Here is a 12,333-nt window from a genome sequence, read left to right on the forward strand (position 1 = left end):
AAGTTACTATCTTATTTCATCTCAATGAAAACAAGGCCTTGCTCATGTGGTACGATTTGCATGTCACTAGTGATTCAAAATCAAGTGAGTATAAAGATCCATCAGCATGGAGCCTCTTCATGCAATTTATACCAACATGACTCAAGCGGCAGTGCCACAAGTAAGTGGTACTACCATCATTACCTCGTATCTTTTGGCACCAATATCATGAACATGTGTAACACTACGATCGAGATTCAATAAACCATTGAAGGTGATTATTCAAGAAAATAGAGTAACCATTATTCTCTTTAAATGAAGAATCGTATTGCAATAAACACGATCCAATCATGTTCATGCTTAACGCAAGCACCAAATAACAATTATTTAGGTTTAACACCAATCCCGATGGTAGAGGGAGCGTGCGACGTTTGATCATATCAACCTTGGAAACACTTCCAACACGTATCGTCACCTCGCCTTTAGCTAGTCTCCGTTTATGCCGTAGCTTTCATTTCGTGTTACTAATCACTTAGCAACCGAACCGGTATCCAATACCCTCATGCTACTAGGAGTACTAGTAAAGTACACATCAACATCATGTATATCAAATATACTTCTTTCGACTTTTGCCAGCCTTCTTATCTACCAAGTATCTAGAGTTGCTCCGCCTCAGTGACTGTTCCCCTCATTACAGAAGCACTTAGTCTCGGGTTTGGGTTTAACCTTGGGTCTCTTCATTAGTGCAGCAACTGTTTTCCCGTTTCACGAAGTATCCCTTCTAGCCCTTGCCTTTCTTGAAACTTACTGGTTTTACAAACCATCAACTATTGATGCTCCTTCTTGATTTCTACTTTCGCAGTGTCAATCATCGCGAACCGCTCAAGGATCATTGTATCTATCCTTGATATGTTATAGTTCATCACGAAGCTCTCACAGCTTGGTGGCAGTGACTTTGGAGAACCATCACTATCTCATCTGGAAGATTAACTCCCACTTGATTCAAGTGATTGTCGTACTCAGACAATCTGAGCACACGCTCAACGATTGAGCTTTTCTCCTTTACTTTGTGGACAAAGAATCTTGTCGGAGGTCTCGTAACTCTCAACAAGGGCACGAGCATGAAATCACAATTTCATCTCTTTAGAACATCACTTATGTTCCGTGACGTTTCAAAACGTCTTCGGTGCCTTGCTTCTAAGCCATTAAGTATTTTGCACTGAACTATCGTGTAGTCATCAGAAACGTGTATGTCGGATGTTCACAGCATCCACAGACGACGCTCGAGGTGCAGCACACCAAGTGGTGCATTAAGGACATAAGCCTTCTGCGCAGCAACGAGGACAATCCTCTTCAAAGTTTGCTACTATCAACTTTCAACTAAATTTTCTCTAGGAACATATAAAAACAGTAGAGCTATAGCGCCAGCAACATCGTAATTCACAAAGACCATTAGACTATGTTCATGACAATTAGTTCAATTAATCATATTACTTAAGAACTCCCACTCAAAAAGTACATCTCTCTAGTCATTTGAGTGGTACATGATCCAAATCCACTATCTCAAGTCCGATCATCACGTGAGTCGAGAATAGTTTCAGTGGTAAGCATCTCTATGCTAATCATATCAACTATACGATTCATGCTCGACCTTTCGGTCTCATGTGTTCCGAGGCCATGTCTGCACATGCTAGGCTCGTCAAGCTTAACCCGAGTGTTCTGCGTGTGCAACTATTTTGCACCCGTTGTATGTGAACGTTGAGTCTATCACACCCGATCATCACGTGGTGTCTCGAAACGAAGAACTGTCGCAACGGTGCACATTCGGGGAGAACACAATTTTGTCTTGAAATTTTAGTGAGACATCACCTCATAATGCTACCGTCGTTCTAAGCAAGATAAGGTGCAAAAAGGATTAACATCACATGCAATTCATAAGTGACATGATATGGCCATCATCATGCGCTTCTTGATCTCCATCACCAAAGTACCGTCACGATCTTCTTGTCACTGGCGGCACACCATGATCTCCATCATCATGATCTCCATCAACGTGTCGCCATCAGGGTTGTCGTGCTACTCATGCTATTACTACTAAAGCTACGTCCTAGCAATATAGTAAACGCATCTGCAAGCACAAACGTTAGTTCAAAGACAACCCTATGGCTCCTGCCGGTTGCCGTACCATCGACGTGCAAGTCGATATTAACTATTACAACATGATCATCTCATACATCCAATATATCACATCACATCGTTGGCCATATCACATCACAAGCATACCCTGCAAAAACAAGTTAGACGTCCTCTAATTTTGTTGTTGCATGTTTTACGTGGTGACCATGGGTATCTAGTAGGATCGCATCTTACTTATGTAAACACCACAACGGAGATATATGAATTGCTATTTAACCTCATCCAAGGACCTTCTCGGTCAATTCCGATTCAACTAAAGTTGGAGAAACTGACACCCGCCAGTCATCTTTGAGCAACGGAGTTACTCGTAGCGATGAAACCAGTCTCTCGTAAGCGTACGAGTAATGTCGGTCCGAGCCGCTTCGATCCAACAATACCGCGGAATCAAGAAAAGACTAAGGAGGGCAGCAAAACGCACATCACCGCCCACAAAAACTTTTGTGTTCTACTCGAGAAGACATCTACGCATGAACCTAGCTCATGATGCCACTGTTGGGGAACGTTGCATGGGAAACAAAAAATTTCCTACGCGCACGAAGACCTATCATGGTGATGTCCATCTACGAGAGGGGATGTTCGATCTACGTACCCTTGTAGACCGCACAGCAGAAGCGTTAGTGAACTCGGTTGATGTAGTGGAACGTCCTCACGTCCCTCGATCCGCCCCGCGAACCGTCAAGCGATCAGTCCCACGATCTAGTGCCGAACGGACGGCACCTCCGCGTTCAGCACACGTACAGCTCGACGACGATCTCGGCCTTCTTGATCCGCAAGAGAGACGGATAGGTAGATGAGTTCTCCGGCAGCATGACGGCGCTCCGGAGGTTGGTGGTGATCTAATCTCAGCAGGGCTCCGCCCGAGCTCCGCAGAAACGGGATCTAGAGGTAAAACCGTGGAGGTATGTGGTCGGGCTGCCGTGGCAAAGTCGTCTCAAATCAGCCCTAAAACCTCCGTATATATAGGGGGAAGAGGGGGAGCCTGGCCTTGGGGCTCAAGATGCCCCAAGGGGGTCGGTCGAGCCAAGGGGGGAAGGTCTCCCCTTCCAAACCGAATCCAACTTGGTTTGGAAGGTGGAGTCCTTCTTCCCTTTCCCACCTCCTCCTTTTTTTCTTTTCTCTTTGATTTTCTTCCTATGGCGCATAGGGCCTTCTTGGGCTGTCCCACCAGCCCACTAAGGGCTGGTGCGCCACCCCCAAGGCCTATGGGCTTCCCCGGGGTGGGTTGCCCCCCCGGTGAACACCCGGAACCCATTCCTCATTCCCGGTACATTCCCGGTAACTCCGAAAACCTTCCGGTAATCAAATGAGGTCATCCTATATATCAATCTTCGTTTCCGGGCCATTCCGGAAACCCTCGTGACGTCCGTGATCTCATCCGGGACTCCGAACAACATTCGGTAACCAACCATATAACTCAAATACGCATAAAACAATGTCGAACCTTAAGTGTGTAGACCCTTCGGGTTCGAGAACTATGTAGACATGACCCGAGTGACTCCTCGGTCAATATCCAATAGCGGGACCTGGATGCCCATATTGGATCCTACATATTCTATGAAGATCTTATTGTTTGAACCTCAGTGCCAAGGATTCATATAATCCCGTATGTCATTCCCTTTGTCCTTCGGTATGTTACTTGCCCGAGATTCGATCGTCAGTATCCGTATACCTATTTCAATATCGTTTACCGGCAAGTCTCTTTACTCGTTCCGTAATACAAGATCCCGCAACTTACATTAAGTCACATTGCTTGCAAGGCTTGTGTGTGATGTTGTATTACCGAGTGGGCCCCGAGATACCTCTCCGTCACACGGAGTGACAAATCACACTCTCGATCCATACTAACTCAACGAACACCTTCAGAGATACCTGTAGAGCATCTTTATAGACACCCAGTTACGTTGCGACGTTTGATACACACAAAGCATTCCTCCGGTGTCAGTGAGTTATATGATCTCATGGTCATAGGAACAAATACTTGACACGCAGAAAACAGTAGCAACAAAATGACACGATCAACATGCTACGTCTATTAGTTTGGATCTAGTCCATCACGTGATTCTCCTAATGACGTGATCCAGTTATCAAGCAACAACACCTTGTGCATAATCAGAAGACCCTGACTATCTTTGATCAACTAGCTAGCCAACTAGAGGCTTGCTATGGACAGTGTTTTGTCTATGTATCCACACATGTATATAAGTCTTCATTCAATACAATTATATTATGGATAATAAACGATTATCATGAACTAAGAAATATAATAATAACTAATTTATTATTTCCTCTAGGGATATTTCCAACAGCCTTAGGTAGCATGGACGATAACCGAAACGATTAGTGCACATAGATTGACCGAGAACCGCACCCACTACATATTTCTAACCCTCTCCTCTACACCTTGTAGATGACCGTCGTACCCGAGATGCTTCTGGAAACGGGCTTTCCTCTGCTTTTGAGTGTAGCCTCGAGAAGTGTCAAGTGCGTCGCACGCCCATCTTCCTCTATCACGAACACTGGGTCAACGCCGACACCAAGGAGTATCACGTGGACGTGATAGTGAAGGCTAACGACTCCCCAACTAGCTAGTTCTTTGAAGGGCCAGAAATGGAGGATCTGATGTTGGCCGTGGAGACTGCAGCATGAGAGGCACTCGTGCAACTCCGCGACATCCTTCCTGAGATGGTGGACGAGCCAGCTACTTGTCACCTACCTTTTGTTAAAGATGAGGTAGACGGGAGTTGGACACTCAACCCCTCATCCGAGGACGGGACGCCATTAAGGTTTCAGACCTACTTTAGTCTCTCCTCAGACACCTTGACACATCTTTTGATCAAGGAGTCGACTAGCATCCACCAAGAGCTGCACCAAGTCAAGGACCTACTTCGTATGGAGAAGATGAAGAACCGCAAGGTGAAGAAAGAAGGAGAACCCGTAATATCACCTGGATTTTCTTTCCGAGGAGGAATACCCCCGCTTCAGGTCGTTCCTCTTCAGAGTCGTTGCCTAACCGCAGAAGAGTACACCAAACTCTTCGTTACCTCGCTAACCAAGAGACGTCGAGATGGTCCGCTTCCTTCCCCTACTCCCTCGAGGAAGGGAAGCACTAATGAAGATGAAGATAGAGAGGAAGATGAAGATGAAGATCCCATAGAGCCGGCGTAGGATGTACCGAGCATAGGAGTTCTTGTATCAGGATTTTATGACCCCGGGCGTTGTGTGAACCTGTTGGATGCAAGTCGCATTCTGCCTTATGCAGCTTGTGAGCGACTACATCACTTGTTTTAAAATTTAATGCAGTAGTTCTTTTCAAACCATTAGCACAACACCAGACCCCCCCCCCCTCTTTACTAGTACGTCATCCCTTTAGAGTACAACCAGTTTGGCAAATATTGACCTGTCTGCTCCCCTGACAGGATGGTGAATGCAAGTCGCAACAGCACCTTCGGCAACCCCGGCTCTGCCTCTTCAGGACAGCAGCAGGGAACCGAAGGGGAAGCTCAAGCTGGAGATCACCACGCGCAGCAAGACGATGTTCCACCGCCACCACCTCCCCCTGAAAGCTTGACCATGGCTCAGTTCCTTCAAGCTCTTCGAGAGGAGCGTCAAGCCAACAATGCCGCTACCCGGCAGCTGGCTCAAACCTTGGTGAACCACCCGCCGCAGAACGGTAATGGCAACGGTCGCTCAACTCTCTCTGAGTTTATGTGGACTACGCCACCCATATTCGCGGAGACGACTGAACCCTTGGATGCCGATAACTGGATCCGCACTATTGAAGACCTTCTTGCGCTGGTCAAGTGCACTGATGACAACGAGAAAGTCCTCTATGCAACTCACTGTCTCGGAGGCACATCCAGAGCCTGGTGGGATGGATTTCAGATCATGCGAGCCAGGCCAGTCATCACTTGGGCCGTGTTCAAGGATGGATTCCGCGCCGCTCACATTCCTCCAGGAATGATGACCATTAAGAAGCGAGAATTCCGAGCCTTAAGGCAAGGCAGTGGATCTGTCAACGAGTATTTGCAGAAGTTCAACCTCCTATCAAGATATGCACCTGAAGATGTCAGCACGGAGGCTTCCAAGGTGGAACGTTTTATGGAAGGACTGCAGCAGTCACTCTAGTATCACCTGGTTGTTTGTAAATGTCGGACCTTCAGTGACCTGGTTAATAAGGCTCTTATGTTGGAAGACAAGCGTCGTGCAATGGACGACACCCGTAAGCGCAAGCTAATGGGTAGTGGAGGAACGATTAGCTCGAATCCACAACCATGGCAGTCAGCCCCAGCAAGACCCAACTATCAGCAGCAACAATACAAGCATCCGACATTTTGCCAGAATTACCAACCTCAGCACCAAGTCAACGCCAAGCCAGCAAGCACTCCACCAAACAACGGTGGGGGAAAGACCAACCATCCAGCACAAGTTACCTATTTCGGGTGTGGACAAACAGGGCACTATTCCAGGCAGTGCCCCAACAAGAAACCCGATGCTCCGCGCCCCAATGCGCCAAATCCAGGCCAAGGAGCACCAGGCAGGAACCAGGCTCCCCGCAATCAGCAGTATCACAACAAGGGGCGGATTAATCACATTTCTGCAGAAGAGGCACAGGAAGACCCGGACTGCATTCTGGGTACGTTCCTCATCAACTCTACCCCAGCAACAGTATTGTTTGATTGTGGTGATTCACATTCTTTTGTTACACAAAAGTTTGCGGAAAACTGTGGTCTAGAACCTACCCTGCTTCGTGGGCATATGGCAATTCAAACCCCGGGAGCAGTTTTGAGGACCAACCTAGGGTGTAGGAAGGTCGGGATAGTTATCAATGGGACGAGCTTCTTAGCGGATCTCATTGTGCTTAAGTCGCAAGGCCTAGAAGTAATTCTCGGCATGGACTGGTTGGCCAAGCATCAAAGCATCTTGGACTGTGCCAACAGGGCCATTACCATGACAAGTGACCAAGGGGTCAAAGTCAAGTATGTCTCTAAGCCAGTACCCGCTCGTGTACCACGAGTCAACGGCCTGTCAAAGGAAGGACTCGACTGAGTGCCAATAGTCTGTGAATACCCGGACGTCTTTCCCGATGAGCTACCAGGGATGCCTCCTGACCGAGACATCGAGTTCATCATCGAACTCATGCCCGGGTCAAGGCCTATCTATAAGAAGCCTTACAGGATGCGATCCGAAGAGCTAGCAAAATTGAAGAAGCAACTGGATGAGCAACTCAGGAAAGGTTTTATTTGTCCGAGTGCGTCACCTTGGGGATCACCTGTTCTCTTCGTGTCCAAGAAGGATGGGACAATCCGACTTTGCGTCGATTACCGTTCTCTCAATGAGGTCACGATCAAGAACAAGTACCCACTCGCCAAGATCGAAGACTTGTTCGACCAACTAAATGGAGTTAAGGTATTCTCCAAGATCGACCTCCGATCTGGATATTACCAACTAAAGATTCGACCCGAAGACATACCAAAGACGGCATTTGTGACCCGGTACGGTCTGTACGAATGCACTGTCATGTCCTTTGGATTGACTAATGCCCCAGCTTACTTCATGTACCTCATGAATAAGGTCTTCATGGAATACCTAGACAAGTTTGTCGTCGTATTCATTGATGACATATTAATCTTTTCCAAGTCTGAAGAAGAGCATGAGCAACACTTGAGGTTAGTATTGGAGAAGCTTCGAGAGCACCAACTGTATGCCAAGTTCAGCAAATGCTAGTTTTGGCTGAACAAAGTTGGATTCCTGGGTCATACCATGACAGCAAGTGGATTGGCAGTTGATCCCTCTAAGATTACCACGGTAACCAACTGGGAATCGTCAATCGACGTGAAGGAGGTCACGAGCTTCCTCGGACTCGCGGGATACTACCGCAAGTTCGTAGAAGGATTCTCTCGCATCGCGCGACCTATGACTCAGCTCTTGAAGAAAGGCAAGAAGTTCGAATGGACACCGGAATGTGAAGCAAGCTTCCAAGAATTGAAGAAGAGGCTAACCACCGCCCCGGTATTGGCCACTCCAGATATCAGCAAGGAGTTCGTGATGTATTGCGATGCCTCAAGGACCGGGCTAGGTGGGGTTCTAATGTAGGATGGCAGAGCCGTGTCATACTTGTCACGGCAACTGCGCCCGCATGAGGAGAACTATGCCACCCATGATCTCGAATTGGCAGCAGTAGTGCATGCTCTGAAGACATGGCGACATTACCTTCTGGGGAAGCGGTGTGAAATATACACTGACCACAAGAGTCTAAAGTATATCTTTACCCAAAGGGAATTGAATATGAGGCAACGGAGATGGTTGGAGTTAATCAAGGACTACGACCTCAGCATTCAATATCACCCCGGTAAGGCAAACGTAGTGGCTGATGCCTTGAGCCGTAAGACCAGCACCTTAAACGTCATGCTTAAGGAAAGGTTGCCCGCCTTATATGAAGAATTGGAGAACTTCGGGTTGGAACTAGTGGAATCTGGATTCCTAGATAACCTCGAAGTCAAACCAACGCTACAAGATGACATCAAGGGAGCCCAGAAGGGTCACAAGATCATTGAAGGTATCAAGAAGAAGATTCAAGAAGGCAAGGCCCCAGGGTTCTTGGAGGATGATCAAGGAGTGGTGTGGTTTGGGAAACGTTTATGCATACCCAACAAGGCTGAACTCAAGGATTTAATCCTGCAGGAAGCACATAATACACCCTACTACATTCACCCCGGTGGTACCAAGATGCATCAAGATCTCTGAGGAAGATTCTGGTGGCACGACATGAAGAGGGAGATTGCGACGTATGTGGCCAAGTGCATTGTGTGTCAGCAAGTTAAGGCTGAGCATCAGCGACCAGCAGGGCTGCTACAACCTCTCAAGGTGCCGGAATGGAAGTGGGACAAGGTAGGGATGGATTTTATTACCGGCTTACCAAGGTCTAGCAAGGGCCATAACTCGATATGGGTTGTTGTCGACCATTTGACCAAAGTGGCCGATTTCATCCCTGTCAACACCACTTATGACGGGAACAAGTTGGCTAGTGTCTATATCGAGCGCATAGTAAGCCTTCATGGAGTTCCCAAGGAGATTGTATCTGACCGAGGCACGCAATTCACCTCAAGGTTTTGGAGGAAACTTCAAGAGGCCCTCGGTACCAAGCTCTGTTTTAGCACCGCCTTCCACCCGCAAACGGGAGGACAGACGGAAAGGGTGAATCAGATACTCGAAGATATGCTCCGCGCATGCGTCCTAGCGCACGGAGCCAAATGGGAAGACTGTCTGCCGTTTGCTGAGTTTTCGTACAACAACAGCTACCAGTCCAGTCTCTAGATGGCCCCGTTCGAAGTACTGTACGGAAGGAAATGCCGCACCCCGCTCAACTGGTCTGAAACCGGAGACAGGCTGATTTTTGGACCAGAAGTTTTGCAAGGGCAGAAGAGAAGGTGCAACTAGTCCAAGAAAATCTGAAGGCAGCCAAGTCACGACAAAAGAGTTATGCGGACTCTTGCCGCAGTGATGTGGAGTTCAATCTCGGAGACCTAGTGTACCTCCATGTCACACCTCTCAAGGGAGCCAAGTGTTTCCGCGTTAAGGGGAAACTCGCTCCAAGGTTCATTGGGCCATTTAAGATCACGGCAAGGCGCGGAGAGGTCGCTTATCAGTTGGAGTTACATACGGAACTTTCGGGTGTGCACAATGTTTTCCACGTGTCACAACTTCGGAAGTGTCTCCAAGCGCCAAGTCGTTCTGATCCTTGCAAGGACATTGATCAGTAGGCCATTGACCTTCAGTCTGATCTCACCTACCGCGAGAGGCCCATTCGCATACCGGACGAAGCAGAAAGATGCACCAGGAGGCGCACTATCAAGTATTTCAAGGTTCAATGGAGCAACCACACCGAAGCCGAAGCTACATGGGAACGTGAAGACTATCTCCGATCTGAGTTTCCAGACCTTTTTAGCACCTAGCTTAGGAATCTCGGGGATGAGAGTCTTATAAGGGGGATAGGCCTGTCACACCCTATTTTTGCTATCACTTGTTTGTATTGTGAAATTCTGAGCTTGTTAAAACTTTTTCGAAACTAATGTTGTGAGTGCCATGATTGACATGTTATGCTTGTATGCATGATCATGTGAGGATTAAAACCCTAAAGTCTTTGGTATTATACTGATTTCCAAAAACCCTTGCTTATTTCTGACCAAGGTAAAACCACCTTGAGTTACACTACATGTCCTTGATAGCAAGCAGTGCTTCTACTCATATTTGGTAATCTAATTTTTACCTATCTTTATATTTCAAAACCACAAAAATAATTATTTTTGTGATTATTTTCCTAATTAAATAACCTGTCCATTTCTAAGGCCAGAATTGGTATTCCATCATGGAAAAATACTTTTCTGCTTTAGAAAAATCTGATTAAATTTAGAGAGGATCAGAAGGACATATATTTTCCATACATAGGATTTTAAACCCCATTTTATATTATATTTTTTTGAATAAAAGTATGAAAGCTATTTTTGTCTGTTTTGGCATTTTCAAATATTTCCAAAGGAAATATTCTCAATAAATTCCAAGAAAATTCGAGTGATATCCCTAAGCCTTGTTTGCTATACACATAAAGTTTCTCCTTGATCAAAGGTGAATAAGGACCCCAAATAACCCTAAAACCCTGTCTTTCCAGAATCAAGTTAGAGCAACTCTACATAGCAAAGTTTGTCCAATGATGCTGAAACTTTGCACGAGTGCCTAATACCTCAAATGAGGGTTCCACACCAAAAATGGGATTTGTGGGACTGAGTTTGCCCACACTCCCTTTGGAAGGGACAGATATGGTCATATTGGAGTATTTTCAAGTTTACAAAGCTAAACTTGTCCTTTGGAGCTCAAAATTCGTGAGACTCCATGGTTTACCACCAAACCCAAACCTGTTAAGTTGCAGCACCAGTGGTGGGGTGCAACCCACTTAAGCCACTGTCGAACACCTTCTGACAGATAGGAAAAAGCCACCTTAGCCACAGCTAAACCAAACCCCTTTGCTTCAAACTCATAGATTAAGTGGCCAGCACCTGTGTCTAACCCCAGTCAACTGGCCCCTCACTCGTTCAAAGTAGAAAGGCCAAAAACCCCAATTTAGATCTCAGTTCATGACTGACAGCACCAGTATTTCTAGCCTCCTTTGACCAGCTGAAGCTCCCACAAGAACCAAACGGCTAGCCACACCCCCAGCCAGTGCCAGGACATGCTAGACGCGTCCAAAGTGCCTCAGAGCACACCAGCATGCCGTGGCATGCCAAAACTGCGCTCTGGGCGTGCTACAGGGAGTTACCGAGGTGGGGGCGACGCCCTAAGCCAGTTCCAGCCTCCCCCGAGATGTCCAACCTCTTCCCCGACAACCCCTCTGCGTCGAGCAAGCCTCAGGGCCCCTCCTCCCCCGCGCTAGAGCTCGCGCGACGCGTGCCCGCGCGCACCACAACCGGCCAAGGTTGCGCGGCCACGAATGCTTGACTCCCCTCTCTCTCTCTACTTCAGATGGTTCGGGCAGTCCAAAACCACGTCCTGAGACCGTGGTTTTGAACCTAGCCTCTCTCTGTACCCCCATGCACAGCACGGTGAGTCATCAGCGCTCTCGAATCTGCTCACCGTCGCGGGCCTATAAATAGCCACCCCCCTCGCTCCAGCACCCCTCAGATAGATTCACCACAATCACTAGTACCTCCCTAGCCACCCCAGCAAACTAGCAGAGCCCCGGTGCTCGAGATCGACTGAGGCCCCTCCACCTCGGAGCTCCGGTCGATCTCCGGCTACACGACGAATCTTGCGCCCCTCGAACCACCAAACTAACCCCCTCGATCCCAGGAAGCTTTCCCCCAACTCGCCCGAGCTTTTCTGTGTCTCTAGCCACCCCCTCAACCACCTCCTGAAGCTCCTCCGCCACGGCCTCCTCGTCGCTGGCGAACCCATGCCTCCCCGTCGTTGTTTCGACCACCAACAGGTAGGCGGCAACAAGGTGAACCCATTCCAGTGCTCGTTGGGGCATGAGCGCGTTGGCAACCTCGTCGACGTCCTCCTCCTATTTGGCCAGAGGTAGGAGACGACCCCGACAGGCTATGCCCCACCTGTCGGTGGCCTAGCCTCCCCCCCCCCCGTGCTGACCTCGGCCGCTGACCACAGGGC

The sequence above is a fragment of the Hordeum vulgare genome, chromosome 1H (assembly GCF_904849725.1).
Source record: "Hordeum vulgare subsp. vulgare chromosome 1H, MorexV3_pseudomolecules_assembly, whole genome shotgun sequence".
Taxonomy (NCBI): Eukaryota; Viridiplantae; Streptophyta; class Magnoliopsida; order Poales; family Poaceae; genus Hordeum; species Hordeum vulgare.